Source organism: Pan troglodytes, chromosome 3 (assembly GCF_028858775.2).
Source record: "Pan troglodytes isolate AG18354 chromosome 3, NHGRI_mPanTro3-v2.0_pri, whole genome shotgun sequence".
NCBI lineage: Eukaryota > Metazoa > Chordata > Mammalia > Primates > Hominidae > Pan > Pan troglodytes.
Window position 1 is genome coordinate 71,116,267 of NC_072401.2, and position 17,979 is coordinate 71,134,245.

The following is a 17,979-nucleotide window of genomic DNA, read 5'->3' on the forward strand; positions in this document are numbered from 1 at the left end:
TGAAAATGGAGTAGAGATAAATAAAATCAGAGAAGTTAAATGGAAAGTTATGATTTTGTCACTACTTTTCCCCCAGTGCGTATCATTTTTTTCTAATTCAGAAAGCTTAATGGAGAAATGTTTTATGAAAAACACAGAGAAAATAAGTTAATGGGTGAATTATATTTATTTTACATATGATCTTAAAATTTAAAGTTTGCTTTTTAAACTACATAACATTTTGTATCCCAGAAATAAAGTTCCTCTAAAAATTATCTGTAAAATGCTAAAATATGATACAAACACATTTATTTTACAGACCTTATGTTTTATAAAAAACAATATTTCTTCATCAAATATATTTGTGAAATAGTTACAATAATTCATACCAATTTTCTAATTTTAGAATTTTTAAGAGTCATCTGTATGCTTTGATATTCGTGATATTTCCCAGAAAGCAGCATAGTGGGTAAAATCTTCTATTTTATTAGAGAACTTTTTCCCCTTCTCTAATTCTAGCTGTTACCCAACTACCCAAAGATTTTCACATGAATAGTGTTGAATAAAATGCTATAGGAGTTAAAAATATTGTTGATAGGATGGCAGGACCACGCTAACATCTTTTGAAATATAGAACACCACCATATGGTGGTTCAGAGAATATATTAAAATTGAAGAAACCACCACTACCACAAGCACAACAGAGTCAACAACATTCTTTGCAAGTGCTGCTTAGAAGTATAGCATGTCATTTCGGAGTGGCGGAGAAGTTGTTACCTAATTCTCATCTCTAATTTTGGATATACTTGAAATAGAGACAGACACTTTACATGTTGGCATTCACTCAAAGAGTGATATTGATTTTGTAGACAAGTTTATGTCTTAGACTTGTTTACAATGCATGTGTATCAATGTTAATTTCTGAAACATTATCTACTGCTTGGAAATCTAGTAGGATGTACAATAGCTTTATAGTTATGTATGTGTAGACTATAGTTATGTATATCTAGAAATATCTTTGTTTAATGTGGTTTTTGCTCAGCAGAAAGTTACCACTCTCCTATGTACATGTTTTATTTCACATACTGCCTTACAGTTTTGTCCTGTTACGGAAGGCAGAAGGTGTTCCAATAGTGCTGCACAAATAATGAGAAAACACACCTTTCTACATTAGCTTCACACACACACACACACACACACACACAAAATCCAATATTTTAATCTGTGAGAAGAATCATTAGAAAAGAGGCAACTTGTTTTTTATTCAGTTCCTAGTATTGCTTGCCTTGTAATTAAATTAGAATCAATGAAATACCATATAAAATATTTTTATTCTCATTGATAGATTCCCAGATTCTTGTATTTTCATTCATTTATTAATTACTTAATAAAATAAGCATCTATTGACTATGGCAGAATATTCATGTTAAAATTCTTCATTTGTGTGTTCATGAGGTATGAACAGGATATTTCTTGCTTATCATGATCTAAGTGGTAGTACCTGATCCAAGTAATGTATTGGCAACTAAATATTTCCTAAGATTTTCTGAAATCTAAAAATAGACTCTAACTTTGGGATTTAGGATCACAGATAAATAATTCTTAGCTGGGCGTGGTGGCTCACACCTGTAATCCCAGCACTTTGGGAGGCCAAGGCAGGTTGATCACGAGGTCAGGAGATCGAGACCATCCTGGCTAACATGGTGAAACCCCGTCTCTACTAAAAATACAAAAAATTAGCCAGGGGTGGTGGCAGGTGACTGTAATTCCAGCTACTCAGGAGGTTGAGGGAGGAGAATGGCTTGAACCTGGGAGACGGAGCTTGCAGTGAGTGAAGATCGTGCCACTGCACTCCAGGCTGGGCTACAGAGCAAGACTCCGTCTCAAAATGATAATAATAATAATTCTTTCACATGGCTTTCTCTGTCAATGAAGCTGTTTTATTGAGCCAATGGCAAACTTCATGCTTTTTGTCTTATATGAAACAGATCTAACCTCTGGTGACAGGTCTCAGTGTTGACCTTGGTCTCACAATATAAATAAAAGTAACATGGATTATATATTTCAAAGAATAATATAAATGATGCTACATCTCTGATCTAACCTTGAAATCTGTTCCTACTTTGCAATATCAGGTGTAGTTTGTATCTTCTCTCAGGGTAATTTTTTTAAGCTATCATGTGCCATATGTTATTGTTTCTTAAAGATGTTTTAGAGAGCTCCATCTGGGACATTATTTCATGAGTTTTTAGTTTATAAACTTTGTTTTTTGACAGGGTCTAACTCTGTTACTCAGGCTGGAGTGCAGTGGCACAATTATGGCTCACTGAAGTTTCAAACTCCTGAGCTCAAGTGATCCTCCTGCCTCAGCCTTCTGAGTACCAGGAAACACAGGTGCATCTCAACATGCCCAGCTAATTTTTTATTTTGTATTTTATTGCAGTGACAGGGTCTCACTATGTTGCTCAGCCTGGTCTTGAACTCCTGGCCTCAAAAGATTCTCCCACCTTGACCTCCCAAAGTGCCAAGATTTCAGGTATGAGACACTGTGCCCAATCTATACATATTTTTAGTTAGAAAAAAATTAAAAATTTACTTTGTGCTTCAGATTATAAAAGTAAAAAATTACCTGTATCTCTGGGTTGCTTATTAAATATTATATTTTTAACACAAAATAATATAAAATTAAGAATATTTAGTGCCCAACTATTTTTAAAAAGGAATGTCTTACATGATCCATATCAAGTCAATTGATAATCATATTATAGTTCTAGAGCATTTGATAGGTTTAATAAAAGTGCATTTTTATGAGCTAGATTCAAAAAATTCACTAGTTTTATGTGATTCAAACTATGCTATATTTTCTCTAACACACTTCATTAGTTATGTTTCAAATCAATCTTGGTGTAAAAAGAATGAGAACAATAAACATGATTATAAGTAGGGACAGTTTGTTAAATATGCCTTAATGAGGTCCTATTGTGAGATGTGTCTTGTGTACAAGCAGAAATCAAGACAAGCATACTGAACAAGAAAGGATAATCAAAACCCACGGCTAGTGAGTAGATATAAGTTTGAAATGGTTTGGTCTAGAAAGACATGTAAAATACAATTTGGTACATACAGAAAATGTAATTAAATGATAATTGCACTCAAGCACAATGAGTGTGGGATAAACAGCTTGTGAATCAATAAACCATGAGGCAGCAGGCTGAGGTACTTATTGATTTATGATTCATTTAGCTCCAAGTTTACTCCATTTCTGATTTAATTGGAACTACTGTATTCATTATGAGAGCTAGGTAGAATGATTGTATCATTTTACATGAGAAAAAGATTGTCTGAATTAATATGAACTTTAGGTTTTAGGCTTGATGTGAATATAGTCCTCTGAGGTTTTCCTATATATTTACCAAACAGGTTGGTATATAGAAGTACAATAAAAAATTTTTTGTTAATATATTAAAGGAAACTTTAGGACAGCATACACTTCTGATGAATAAAAAATTTGTTGTTTCCTTACCTTAAGACATAAATATTATCTTGTAATGCTCATCTCATCATGAGCTTTAAATAAAAAGCATTTTTGTTTGTTTGTTTGTTTGTTTTAAGACAGAGTTTTGCTCTTATCTCCAGGCTGGAGTGCAATGGTGTGATCTTGGCTCACTACAGCCTCCGCCTCCTGGGTTCAAGTGATTCTCCTGCCTCAGCCTCCCAAATAGCTGGGATTACAGGCACCTGCCACCAAGCCCGGTTAATTTTTTTTGTATTTTTAGTACAGATGCGGTTTTACCATGTTGGTCAGGCTGGTCTTGAACTCCTGACCTCAGGTGACCCACCTGCCTCGGCCTCCCAAAGTGCTGGGATTATAGGCATGAGCGACTGTGCCCAGCTTTTTCATTTTTACCTAGAGAAATTGTACATTTTAAATAAACAAGACATCCTTATTGTTGTTCGTGCTTGTCTTTATTAATTTTTACGTAGTTTTATTTTGTATTTATATTACTAAATTTAAGCACCTTCACAGACAACGCTCAAGTATGCATTCCCCTTTCACTGGTTTCAGGTGGTCCAAAATGCAAAAATTTAGCTTTTCCCTCTAGCAATATAAACAAGCAGCAGTATTAACACCTGACTTAGGATGCTTTGGGAGTACCTGTCTCTGAGGCTGTATAGAGTATGCAAAAAGTATAGCCACTAAATACTCACAACTTGTCACTTTTTTATTAAATAAATATAACTATTATTTTATTTCATCACAGAAAGCTGTCAGTTTACAGAGGATCATACTGGAAAAATAAGAAATTTTCTGAGGCGGTCAAGAACTATACAACTTATGGTAGAACTTGCACCTGTTAAATATTTCTCAAACTGAGAGAACAATGAAGCACAAAGGCTGCTCACAAAGAGATTTTTACAAGTTAATTATCTGCCTTTTCACCCAAATTGTAACCTCTACCTTTCATCATGTTATCGCTTCTTATATAACATTGATAAAATATTGCTATTGAAAAAAGTGATGATTAAGGTCCTAAAGAAAGCATGTGTCATTTATTCTACCCATATGAAAAGCAATGATCTCTATCCCTATATCTGTCAATTCATGAATATATTCATTCAATGGCTTTGTATCATCAGTATGAGAATATTTCAACTTCTTCTCTGGATATATTTAAAACCTGGGCTTAAGTCCTTTTCTTGCACACACTACTCTAATTTATTTGTCATCAGTCGTAACCTCACTGATCATTCAAATACACCTTTATTGGTTTGGATAACCCCCCACAAATGTGAAAGGCATCCATCAAAAAGATGTTCCAGCCAGGTGTGGTGGCTTGCACCTACAATCTCATCTACTAGGAAGGCTGAGATGGGAGGATTGCTTGAGACCAGGAGTTTGAAACCAGTCTGGGCAACACAGGGAGACCCTGTCTCTAAAAAGAATAATTAAAAAAAAAATAAAATATGTTCTATATTAAATACAGATCCCAATTTAAACACTTAGCAACATATCTCTACACAGTATCTTTCTTGTCACTTTCTAAAATATTTCCTTACTATCTTGCCAACCAAGGAGCACAAAGCTATTTGTATTTAATGCTGTGGAGTCCTCAGCAGAAACACATTCACCTTCCTCCCACTGGGAAGATTTTCCACCAAGGGAATAATTTTTGGTTTCATATCAATAGAGTTTACTATCTAGTGATTTCGCAGAGGTGAAAAATGGACCCATAGGAGTAGAAGACCTTGTTTCAATGCCTTGCTTTATTATATGCAGTTCCCTGTATAACACTTATAAATAAAATATTGGCTTTTGTTGTTTGGTGTTTTCAAAATTGGTTTTGAGCCTTGAGCATGGGTTTACACAACATATAACAAAATGTATTATATTTTGGCAGGAAATAAATGTTGATTTATGAGCATATGTGGCATGGAGTTTTTATGAACAAATTAGTTTCTCACAATAAAATGTTACTTGAAAAATGATTTGCATATGTAACCAAAGCGGCGACTAAAGTCAACCTATCCCTGATATGAATATGTTTGGCTAAATTGTAAAATCGATGTCTTGCATCAAGCTATGGTGTGTTGAAAGAATTCCCGAGTGTCTTATACTTGCATGGTTATCTCTGACTCAGCCACTGCTCCTTCTGAGCAGTGAATCCTCATGAATCCTCTCCTCCCCCACATACTCTGTCCCTCTTCTTCTCTGCACATGTTTCAGTGTAAACCTAAGCCCTTTCTTTGCATCTATATCCTGAAACAAGTGTGTGCACACACACATACACAGCCATTATTTGTTGAAAAATTTATTAATGGCTTAGATAAACAAAATTATGTTTATACCATGGTAGATCAAGTAACATAAATGGGAATGTTAAATATCTGCTTCTAAAACAACACAAAATAATAAGCAATATATAAGCTAGCTTTCATAGCCCTTTTCTGAGGATTTCAATACTTTTCCTCTTTCAACTTCTGTGCTAAAGAGAAATAAAACAACCAATAAGAAAGTCAACTCATTTTGTTTTTCAGGGTAATTCATACATTGTTCAATTATCATTATATAGTTCACATTTGTGAGACTTACTATAGGTAAAGGAAATCTACAGGGTATATGAATCTTGAATTCTGTTGATATCAACAAACTTCTCACTAGAGCTGGTAGGACAGGTTGTATTCCCAACAGTGTAAGTGCTTCTGCGTCTTTGCATCCCAATACTAATCTCATCTAATATTCTTATCTTTGTAATGGATGTTGAGTGATACTCTCTTATGACATTGCCTAGTAAGGTAAAGATTTTAGTATGTTTTCTGGTCATTTTTTCTCTTCTGTAAATTTCCACTTCACATCATTTGCAAATGTCAAATTAAGTTAGCTTTGTTACTGGCTATGTAAATTTCAAAATTCAAAGAAAATAGACTGTGTTAATATTGGCAATATATTCTCATGGTGGAGGCGTTTACTTAAAGGATCCCTCAGCAATTTTTGGTGGAAACTCACAGACTTCTCCAAGAATACCAGATTAGTGATCTAATAATTATCTTTTAAAATCTATCAGATACTTATAATGTTTTAGGCAGATTTTCATCTCGGTTATGAATAAAGATAAACTTAAGGGAATGGGTATGTATTTCAAAATGATACTCCTTGATGGCAACCCCAATAATACCCTCAGAACACTGAAAGTTCACTTCATTTTACATTAAGCACCCTTATGGGAGGAACTAGGCCTCAATGAAAAATTATATCATGATATGGGTTATTTCTGCAGCTTTCCATAGATATCACTGAAAAATGTAGAACTGAACTTGGTTGAATTGATGCTGACCCATCCTATCCCCGATTCCAAACATACTCACTTGCTTGGTTAATGTACTTTGTAATCAATGATGAAAAGTATATTTGTAAGGTATGGAGATTGCCTCTATATGCCATATCAATGTGAAAGATAAAACACTTACGTCCAGAAGAAGGAGAAGCTTTGAAGAGTGTTCTCCCTAGCCTGGCTTATCACTGTGAGAAAAGAGAGTTTATACAAATGGTATGAATGCTAGATATGGGTAAGGGAAAAAAGAGTCCCAACGCGGGAGCCAGTCAAGCACTCGCTTAAGAGGGTGAAGCCTGAAGGCCACCTCTTACCTCCTTCGGCTTCTGGAAAGAAGAGAGCTACTTCAGTTAGATGGAAACTATTCATCTTGCTTTATGGTACCATTGGAGTCCAGGATCAATTCGTTATATTTTTCTTTCTCAAAGCCAAATGCCTTCCTCCTGCTTCTGATTTTTTTTCTTCTGGTAGTATGATATGGGGAATGATACTTCAAGAGTATATTTTTATCCTCTTCAATGCTAAACTTTAACTTTTTTGCCAGACGGTATGTCAGAGGTAGTAAGTTTCAATCCCGACGCATAAACTTAACTTCCGTTAGGAATTAGTGAAATATCAAATTTGGCCACACTATTCTAAAAGGAACATAGCTCTTCTTATGCAACAACCTTGAAGTTTACTGTATGTATCTTAAATAATCAATTTCAAAATTAATTAATCAACGTATGTCCTTGATATGACACTTTCAGAATTTAAAAATATTTTAAGAGATTAATAAATCAATTGAATTTATAACTATTCCTGTAATATCTATTGTATACCAAGAAAATTGCTATGTGCTGGGGAAACAACAGTGAATAATGTTAACTCTGATCTTTACCTTCAAATTGTAGCCTATTTAATGGGGTGGTACAAAAAGAAACACATATAAAGCCAATTAATAGGAGTCCACTAAATGCCGATCTGTCCTAGGAATAGAAATGTACATTAAAATAAATTTTAATTATCAGCTAGTTTATTTACATAAAACTGAACAAATCTTGCATAGTGAGTCCACGTGAGATTGTATTATCTAATGCAATTCAATTTCATATCCATGACGATTTACAAATATGCATATTCAACATATGTCTGAGAAAAAAGTGGATTTTTAATGTATTCATGTGATTTGTGTTTATAGAAATGTTTAGGGTCGTCTTAAACGTCACATTGTACATTGAGTTATGAGAGTTACTGTGTAGTAAGTATGTTACACTTGTAAAAATATTTCCCTTTAAAGGAGCTTAAACATACGGGGAGATTCCCAGAGAGACAAAAACACCTATAAAATTTAGAGAGTGATATGATGAAGCACTCATTTTTTAAAAACTGAATTCACTATATTTCATATTTTTTTAATTCAAATTGGAATCATCCATCATTGAATATCTTTTTTCTCTACCCTACCTTTAAAACAAACTAAATATTTCATTTGTTTCTGTAGTTAGGGATAGGTTAGAATAAATATGACAGTAGTGCCAATGATTGAATAAGTACTATGAATTAGTACTATGTTATTATTTTACTGTTATAAATGTGCCAGTTTTGATAGACAATCAGTTGCCACTTGGCAAGGTCTACTATTTTACAAATTTTCTTAGCTATCATTTACTGTCTGTATTTTCGCATTTAGGTGGCACAATTTTCACATTCAGCCTCAGGCTTTGCTCTAATTTTTGTTTATTCATGTATAAATTTTATCTTCAAAAGTAATGTTAAATGTTTTATCTCATCAGTACTTTAATCATATCGTGCCCAGAATTGGTGGGTTCTTGGTCTCACTGACTTCAAGAATGAAGCCACGGACACTCACAGTGAATGTTACAGTTCTTAAAGGTGATGTGTCCGGACTTTGTTCCTTCTGATGTTTGCACATGTTCGGAGTTTCTTCCTTCTGGTGGGTTCACGGTCTCCGCTGGCTTCAGGAGTGAAGCTACAGACCTTCACGTGAGTGTTACAGCTCTCAAGACCGCATGTCTGAAGTTATTCATTCATCCCTGTGGGTTCCTGGTCTCGCTGGCCTCAGGAGTGAAGCTGCAAACCTTCGCGGTGAGTGTTACAGCTCACAAAGCAGTGCTGACCCAAAGAGTGAGCAGCAGCAAGATTTATTGCAACAAACGAAAGAACACAGCTTCCACACTGCCGAACCGGACTCAAGTGGGTTGCCACTGCTGGCTTGGGCAGCCTGCTTTTATTCCTTTATCTAACCCCACCCACATCTTGCTGATTGGTCCATTTTACAGAGAGCTAATTATTCTGTTTTACTGAGAGCTGATTGGTCCATTTTGACAGGGTGCTGATTGGTGCATTTACAATCCCTGAGCTAGACACAAAAGTTCTGCAAGTCCCCACTAGATTAGCTAGACACAGAGCACTGATTGGTGCATTTACAAACCTTGAGCTAGACACAGGGTGCTGATTGGTGTATTTACAAACCTTGAGCTAGACACAAAGTGCTGATTGGTGTATTTACAATCCCTTAGCTAAACATAAAGATTCTCCAAGTCCCCACTAGATTAGCTAGATACAGAATGCTGATTGGTGTGTTTACAAACCTTGAGCTAGACACAGAGTGCTGATTGGTGTATTTACAATCCTTGAGCTAGACATAAAGGTTCTCCAAGGCCCCAGTGGAGAGCTGCTGGCCCAGGTGCTAAACCTCTGAGCGCCCAGGGCGTACACTAGCCCGCCGCTCCAAGTGCAGGGCCCACCAAGCCCATGCCCAGCTGGAACTTGTGCTGGCCCACGAACACAGCGCTCAGCCCCGGTTCCCGCCCATGCCTCTCCCTCCACACCTCCCTGCAAGCAGAAGGAGCCGGCTGTGACCTCGGCCAGCCCAGACAGGGTGTCCCATAGTGCAGCTGTGGGCTGAAGGTCTCCTCAAGCGCAGCCAGAGTGGGTGCCAAAGCCAAGGAGGTGCTGAGAGCGAGCAAGGGCTGCCAGCATGCTGTCACCTCTCAATATTGTTTTGTAGTTTCTTTAATAACTTTGTTAGCACTTTTGATTTCATACTTCGCAGTAGGCTTTATTGTGTAACATCATTACTTTCAATACATTCAATATTTTCTTGTAACTTAGGAATACAGTGAGAATATTTTTTTCAAGTGAATGAAAAATGAGGGAAATAAACGATGTAGAAGTTACTCTTAAAAGCTTCATATTGACAGGAACAATTGGTTTTATGTTCAGAATATATACTTAATATCTACCATAGCATGTAACTCACTCTAGCTGAGCAACAGATGCAGGTTAAAAGAGTGAATGCGTGCTTTACCTAAATTTCAGTGGTCAGAAATCCTGCTGCCATCAAACCTAGCACAATACAGATGATAGGATATGTATATTTTTAACCAAAGAATGCTTTTACATTGTGTAATGTATCTCCATTTCTGTCCTGATCCACTGGCTGTTTTCAGAATTGTGAATACTGAAGTCAATTGAGGAGTTTTACTTCAATTGCTCCCTTTTCCATAAACCAATCAGATAATCTTAGTTTTTATTTGAGGAAAAAGGTCACACTAGCGATCATGTTAATATTTGAGTCTGGATATAACATAAAGAGAGATAATTTTTTGTCTTTAAGAGGATTTACACCCTGATTTGCAATTGAAAATAAACAGCTACTTTTGTATAATAATCTGATGCAATGAAAAATACTAAAAAAATAAGTTTAGCTATTATTTATTTAAATTTAAATTTCAGAAAATTTTTAAAAGGTGATTAATTTTAAAACCATCTCATGTTCTAACATTTATATAGTTTTATTTGTGACATTTGCTAGAATATATTGGTTAGATTTTTACCTTGTTTCTTTTGTGTATTGAGCATAATAACTATCAGCGAGCTATAATCATTGAATAGTAAATTATTAATCTGCATTTTTAAAATAGTATAATTACATAAATTCTAGTAATATTCCACTGGTTGATTGACTTAATTCAATACATAAAACTAATAGTGCTTCTCATTATCATTATGAATATCTAATTGTTTTTCTTCCTCTTGGCATCTAAATGGCAGTGATTATCAGGAATGTATCCATGATGAATTTCCATGCATTTTCAATTCTATGTAACTTAATGAGTGAGCTGCTTACAATTCCTTATCTCTTGCTTACTTTCTTAATCAAGCTCCAATTTACTATTTCCATCAAATTTTCTGGATTATGCTGTATTATAGAATGTGGGCTTTAAAAAAGCCAAAACTGTTCTGTAAGGTATGTAGATCTATGTTTCTAAACAAGTTGTATGAATTCTCAATTATTACTAATATTTCTGTGCCTCTGATGCCTCATCTGTGCAATAGAGAAAGACTTAAGGCCACCTGATGAAATTGTTGTGAGGGTTAAATGCACATTCTGTATCTAGCTCACAACCTGACACAAAACTAATATTCTTAAAAAATTATTATAAGCAGTAACAATACTGGACAACTTAAATTGAAATTCTGTTAGTTCAAACTAAGCTGCTAGATCTGTTTATAAAAAGACAGTTATGTCATTAATTCAATATATGAAAATGCAGTGAAATCGTTGAAGAACTAAAGTCTCTAATCGTCTGAATATCTGAATAAATCTTTGACAATGGAAACTTCTGCAGTATTGAATTATGAAATGGGTGACTTAAAAATGACAAAGAAAATACTAATGTCTTCTTTTAACAATTAATTTCATCAGAATAACAGGAAAAACATGTTTTTAGAAAATATTTCACACTGTTGTATTTGTTTTTGTCTTATTTGCTTTCCATGGTGCTATTCACCTAGCTCCTGTTTGGTAGATACAATTGGTAATTGACATTAAAAGCTACCAAATATTTCACAAGCAGAGAGGAATAAACAGACCAGCTTATATGGCTCCATTGTTTTTACTGTTACCTAATGTTACTGATTGAGAAAGAGTATCACAAGAAGTCTTTTAAATAATTGAATTTAAATAATCTAATTATAAATTTTTCTTTTTAATTTTGAATGAAACTTGTCAAAGTAAAAATGATATACTGATTATAATTGTAAGTATGCATATATACATGTGGGTCTATATATAATAACATGTATGTACATCAATATAACTCTATAATTATTAAGGGTTTGAATTTGTGTTATGTAGTACAGATTCCTTTCGACTTTGAATTAGACATCACAGGTCTGCCCATGCTACCACATGCTTTCTCTCTCCCAGCCCCTCCTGGTTAAATGCTATGCCCACTAAAGGCACTATGTTTTTCTCCTTAGTCAAGGAGAGGAGACTTTTTATCATTGGTCTTCTCCTACTGATTCTAAGTGCAAACAATGTAAAACCCCTCTTAGGCTGAATTTGAGGATTAAAGTACCATATTAAAAAATACTTATGACACTGCTTTATTGTTTGACTTATTATTATTTTTACTGGTTCCAAAAGCCTATATTCTATCTAATTATATTGATTTAAACTACAGTGAATTACTAGTGTTACTATTTAATATTTAATGTCACTTTGTTTTGTGGTCTACATAAATTCTGAGTGGTAATTCCTGTGTTCAAATCTGCTTACAATTCAACTCTTTTAATTTCAGTGAACAGGAAATTTCAGAAAATTGGAAGAGAGGAGCCAAGTGTACTGGCTCACGCCTGTAATCCCAGTACTTTGGGAGGCCAAGGTGGGCGGATCACATGAGGTCAGGAGTTCAAAACCAGTCCAGCGAACATGGCGAAACCCCATCTCTACTAAAAATACAAAAACTAGCCAGACATGGTGGCAGGCACCTGTGGTCCCAGCTACTTGGGAGGCTGAGGCAGGAGAATCCCTTGAACCTGGGAGGCGGAGGTTGCAGTGAGCCGAGATCACACCACTGCACACCAGGCTGGGTGACAGAGCTAGACTCCGTCTCAAAAAAAAAAAAAAAAAAAAGTAAAATAAAATAAGAGACAGGGATTAATTGAAGTGTTCTCCATGTCATTTTTTCTATGTTAAAATCAATGTCCAACAACATAAATATTTTATTTGTGTTTCTTTTAACCTTATGATTTCAGGTGGAGAGCAGCATTTGTGTCAGTATCTCTGGGTCCTGAGTTTGCACGGCTCACTTGTTTTGGAGATAGACAAATGATGAGGGTAAAGGAATACAAAATGTCACAGTCTACAGATAACCCTCTGTAGGAAATTATAAGCCATATTCCCTGAGAATTATAGGCAATGCCCTCAACTCTATGAATAAACTTTCCTGAGGCTGATGGGGAAAGTGATTCTTTCCTGATGATGGGTTTTACTCAGCCCATTGATTAATGCCATTAACACTGCCAATGAATACATTCCGAGGTGTTACAAAAATACCAAGCTTTTACTAAATAGATATGGAAATATATATTTAATATAATGAAGTTACAGGCTTCTGAACCAAAGAACAAAGGAAGGAAATATAGAAATATGTATATTCAAATATGTAAACTTATTTATCACTCCATAAGTGAAAACATGGGGAAACACACAGATTAAAGAAGTGATGTCTGTGATGCTTCTTTAAGAAATAGAACAGTAACAATTATTAAGAATTTTATTTCCATAAGAAATAAATTATTTATATAGAGGGACAAGAAGTTTCAGGTCTCTATGAAAGAAGGTTTCTAAAAATCTGCCATTAACACAACTGTTCTGATAACTGTATGTCCCCCTACCTATGACAGAATTAGACTTGTATTTCTAACTAAGCCAGAGTAATTAAGTTTTAGTTGTTCAGCTATATCAAAACTGTGTCTCCTAATCATCAAAATGGTTAACACAGGTAGAATCTTTTCTACATCCCATTTTATGGTAAACTTCCTACCTCATTTTAGCCATAGAAAAACACCTGTGCCTTTACAATGTCTTCTTTCTCTCTGTCACACACATACTCTCACTCTCTTTCTCTATCCCTCCCTCCCATGTGCTCTCTCATGCTCTCTTTTCTCCTAATGTAGTATATCACTTTAATGTGCATAAATTTGACTCCCGGAGTTGTTAAATTACAGATTATAGGGCCCACCTGCAGAGCTTCTGATTCAGAAAGACTGCCTTGTGGCCTAAGAATTTTCATTTTTAACAAGCCCCTCAGGTGATTTTAATCCGGTTAGCTATGATAATATTTTAGGAAAATATTCTCCAGCCTATTTTCTGGTGCACACAGACTTAGCCCCAGCTGTTCATCTAGTATTTTTTTCAATCTCCTCTAGTGCACCTGCTAATTTCTGGTGTCTAATTTGTTTAAGATATTCCCGTATGCCATGTAATTTTCATGAATATTTTATCTCTTATTGCCTGCCTATTCCATTTTCCAGAGTGCCACTGTACCAAGGCAAATCCTTCACTCTTGTCAAGCCCTCCTCCCATTGTTACAGTTCTCACCCTCTCAGGCTTAGCCACCTACTTTCCCAAGATGCAAGACCAGTCAATAATGAACTTCTTCAATTTTCATCTTACTTTTTCCTCTCCAAGTGGCTATTTTTACTAGCTCTTAGCAGATTTTTTAAAATGTAAGTTATAGAAAAAAAAAATGCATCTACATATTTCCAAGGTTAGCCTTCTCACCTATTTTTTTTAAATCTTTTCTTTTAATTCTCCCCAGGGATCTTTCTGAATAAATTTCATATAGGCTTTCATTTAACAAATCATAGCTGAGAATCTACTTTGGGTCAGATCCTGAGATGAGTTAAGACAGGCACCTTCTGTTTTTCACAGTTTCAACATTTTCTTACCTCTGATTCCCTTTAAAACCACACTCATAAATTCCTGACACAGTCTTACTTTCTTTTCCACATCCTCACACCCTCTTTAGTTCCTGGTACCATATGATGCTTTAGACAAATCTTCATGAATCTTTACTCATCACATCTGAGAGGCTTAGATTGTTTAACGTCATTGAGATTCCCAAAGTTCTTTTCCTAGCCTCCATGTTTTCTTTTCAGGGATTCTCTTCCTTGTTAAACTGTAAAATCAGTGCAATTACGTGTAACTCAAAAAAGTTATGCTCAGTAAATAACATTCTCTAGGTAATGTTAATTGCACAGTTTCTGGTATACATAGCGCATTTGTAGAGGATATTAACTGTCATTATTGTTGCAGATATTATTAATAGTAATAATTCTTGGAATTATTTCTGAAGCTCCACTGTCTTTCTGAAGTTCCAAATATGCATTTCTGGTTTTTGCTTACCGCACCTGAAGATGTATTTGTGAGTCAAACTTACTAAACACAGCTATATATAAATTGTCAACAGTTATGTGCTCACCAATTTTGAGACTTCTTTCCATTCCTTATATGGTCTTGTACCTTTCTCTTTGTTTCCTTTTGATTACTAAAGGTGTAATAAATCTGTATCTAATAAATCTAATAAATTCAATGGGAGGAATACATTGCATTTTCTAAAGCACTTGGGAAATATTTTTTAAGTAAAAAGAAAATAGTTTGCTCTGAATTACTAACGTAAGAGAGAATGAAGGGAGCTGGGTATTTCACAAGAAGAGTGTCATGTCCCTCATTTAATAGCACAGAAAGGGACCTTGTTGCTAGAATGCGCCTTGTGTTCTCAGAGGGGAAGATATTCTAATTGAATACCATATGGAGCACTATTTATAGAAATGTTCTAAAGGATGTTTAGATAACCATTTTGTGGTTTTAAAATATTTTCCATTAATACAGTTTTAAATTTGATTTGCTAATTTCTAATCATTTGAGCAATTAATTGGTTTGACATCTAAGGCAGTCAGAATGATTAGTGCTACATTCTGGATATAAACACATGCATGTTTGAACTATTAAGCATTAATTCATTAAAATATATTTGTGATGTAAGTTATGTACCCAGAACTGAGCTGCTCACTAGGAATCTATTGACAGACATGAATCGTTTTCATGTAGCAAAATTTATAGTCTGTTGAAGGAGACGTATTAATGAGAGTACAAAGTGATCAGTTACATGAAGTATAGATGTTCTGAAAGCAAATAAAAGACATTTTTGCCAAGTTTACAGAGTTATAACAATATTCCCTAAGATATAATATAAGGTGATATCTAATACGTAAGAGAAAAATAGCCGAATGAACTATTATCTGTATAGTTAATGCTCCTGTGGGCAATATTATGGTGGTGATGCTGAAACTCTTCATTATCAGAATAAAAACAACCAACCAAACAGTGAATCAGTTCAAAGCTGTCAACTGTACTAGTATCTAAAGAAATAATTAATGTACTTCAGATGTCTTATTAATCACTCTGAAAATGTTTTTAGAGTATGAATTCAAACCCTGAACACATTTAAATAATCATTTTTGTGAAATATAATCAAAGAGACTCAAAGCTCATTTTGTAGTTGCCCTGTCCTAATCCTAAAAATTACCATTCCTTCAAGAAGTTTTTGTTTTGTTTATTGGAAAATAGCATTAGAAGACAAGTACTGGTGATTGTAGCTACTAGGATGTCACCACTTTTAGTGGTGTCAGCTCTGTCTCCCTCTCTCTCCCTCTGTCTCTCTGCCTCTCTCTCTCTCTATATATATATGTATCCTAATATAATCTATATTATAAAAATACACATATCTATATATTTTATAATATGCATAAATATAAAATATAATAATATATATTCTAAGCTGTATAAATCTATTCAAATTTATGTATAATTATATATTTACAATTATTTCTCTGTCCATATATATATAAATTGTATAGGTATGTATGTAGTTTTAAGCTAAAAATAACCCCTACTGATATCTCCAATGCTAATTCAATAGAATACAATTTATTCCAGTCTTCCCCTTTCTTCTTTGTAACTTCACTGTCCAACAGTGAGAAACTTGGCTCTAGCTATTCGCCATCCACCATTTATTTACTTGTTTGTTCAACCCCAGTATACGTGGAAAGGAATTTCAGAATTATTAACCCATACCAATTTGAGAAATATTTTTAGCAAGCAGAATATAGCATTTATTTACAGCTTGTTTTGTCTTTAATTGTACAGTTTGCAGTGAAAATATCATAATTCAAAAGTACTTAAATCAGTTCCTGTTTTTACTCACCCCTTCAGTGAAGTTATTTGTGATAGAATTAGATGCTTTTGTCTAAAGTCTGCAAGTCTGCATTCTTCGCTGAGATCTTTGAACCTCTGGTTGTGTGTGGACGTGTGTGCAAGTGTGTGTCTGTATGTATGTAAGTTGTATACATTGAAGTTCCTGCTTTATAATGTACAGTTCTACAGATTTTTCCACACTCATAAACGTTCACCACCTCAGAACCGTTAGAGAATAGTTTCATTATCCCCAAAATTAGTGTGTGTGTCCTCTTAGTCAACTACTTTCCAGTTCTCTCTGGTAACCAATGATTTGATTCCTATTTGTATAATTTTACTCTTTCAATAATATCATATGAATTAATTCTTGTAACATGTCACCCTTTGGGTCTGACATCTTTCTCTTAGCAAAATAAATGTAAAGTTTCCATAATGAATCTAAAATCATTTCAGATAAAATTGTAGATTCATTTTGTTAAGATCCATTTTCCTTTTTTTGGTGACGTTTGGAAATGTACAATTGTTCTAGCACTATTTGTTGAATTTATTGAGAAAATACTTATTCTCTACTTGAGACAACTTTGCATCTTTGTGAATAATCATTTGACTGTATTTGTATGGGTTTATTTTTGTGCTATCTATTCCATTTCATTGATCTATGTCTATCATTTATCATTACTATACTGTGTTGATTACTACAGCTTTATGATAGTTCTTAAAAGTAGGCAATATAATTTCTCTGAACTAATAATTTTTTAATTTAAATTTTACTTGTTCATTACTGGCATATAGGAATGCAATTGACTAAAACATCAATTGCCTTTGGTACTTTGACTTTTACATACATGCTTTTTAGGTAGGGCTATGGAATGGTAACATATTATCTAAAAAGTATATGTATTCTGGCTCACCAAATGCTGATACAATCTTATAGCCTTATTTGTACACAAAAAAAGATTTAAATTTTTATTTTTTATAACAAGGTTTTGTTTTGAGAGATGAAAATAGTGAAGTTTGTCCAATTGTATTCATTTTATTGACACATTAAAGGTGCATATGAATTGTTTATTCAAAAAATGGAGGGCATAAACAAATATAGTGGTATCAGAAGAGAGT